This window comes from Schistocerca nitens, chromosome 4, assembly GCF_023898315.1.
Source record: "Schistocerca nitens isolate TAMUIC-IGC-003100 chromosome 4, iqSchNite1.1, whole genome shotgun sequence".
NCBI classification, from domain to species: domain Eukaryota; kingdom Metazoa; phylum Arthropoda; class Insecta; order Orthoptera; family Acrididae; genus Schistocerca; species Schistocerca nitens.
This window is the reverse complement of record NC_064617.1, coordinates 676049123-676050058: the sequence shown is the minus strand read 5'-3', so window position 1 is coordinate 676050058 and position 936 is coordinate 676049123. Positions and strand designations below refer to the sequence as shown.

Here is a 936-nt window from a genome sequence, read left to right as displayed (position 1 = left end):
CACTGAGCCTCTGCATATCTCTTCTCAAATTCTGTAGATTCCCTATCACATTCAAACCTCTAACATTCCACGCTCCGACTCCTAGAACGTTACCCTTTCGTTGGTTTTCCAAACTTTTTCTCATGGTCACCTCCTCCTTGCTGTCCCCTCTCGGAGATCCTAATGGAGAACTGATCCGGAATCTTTTTCCAGTGTAGAAATCATCATTTTCCAGTCACATATCACATGTTGTGTGGATACACTTTATGTGTCTTTAATGGAACAGTTTCCACTGCCTTCTGCATTCTCATGCCGTTGATCATTGCAGGTTCTTCCACCGTTTAGGGATAGTTTCCCAGCCCAAGGGTACTATTGCCCTAAAACTCTGCTCGCTCCTGCGCCCTCTTTCACAAGACCTCTGATGGAACGAAGGCGATAATTTTTATTCAAAATTGAAGTAGTGGCGACGTTCGAATCCGGGCCCAAACTTTTTGATTAGTAGCCTTTTTTCTATGATTTTGCATGCTCCTTGCGCAGGAGCCATGCTAATATCCTCTGCATCGTTCCAGTTTTTAGCATATATACTGCCCAAGCGAATATGCACCTGCACCCTAGAAGAGTATTTAAAGCGAAAATACATTTTTCAGAACACAATAACCTAGAACCTGTCTTCAAACACGTAGAAGATTCATGGGCCAAGTTTAAACTGATTGTACATCGCGCTTTGGAGAAGTACGTGCTAAGTAAGTGGATAAATGATAGAAATACCAACTGTGGCTTAATAACAAAATTCGGAAGATGCTGGGAAAACAGATATTTTTGTACTTTCGGTTCACAAAATAACACAGAAAAAATGTTTGCTGAATAAAATGTGAAGAAATTCGCGCGCCTGCAAAACATCAAAGGATACAAGAACAGTCAACATCGTACAGTGTTGAAAGATCTTACCGAGAATCC

General features: G+C 41.5%; 1 non-coding gene across 1 annotated transcript; it reads right to left on the bottom strand.

Moving 5' to 3' along the window:
• Positions 1–472: 472 nt before the first annotated feature.
• On the bottom strand, positions 473–579 carry LOC126254816 (U6 spliceosomal RNA). The gene has a single exon (XR_007546448.1). It is a non-coding gene; the product is annotated as a U6 spliceosomal RNA (small nuclear RNA).
• Between the last annotated feature and the right edge of the window lie 357 nt (positions 580–936).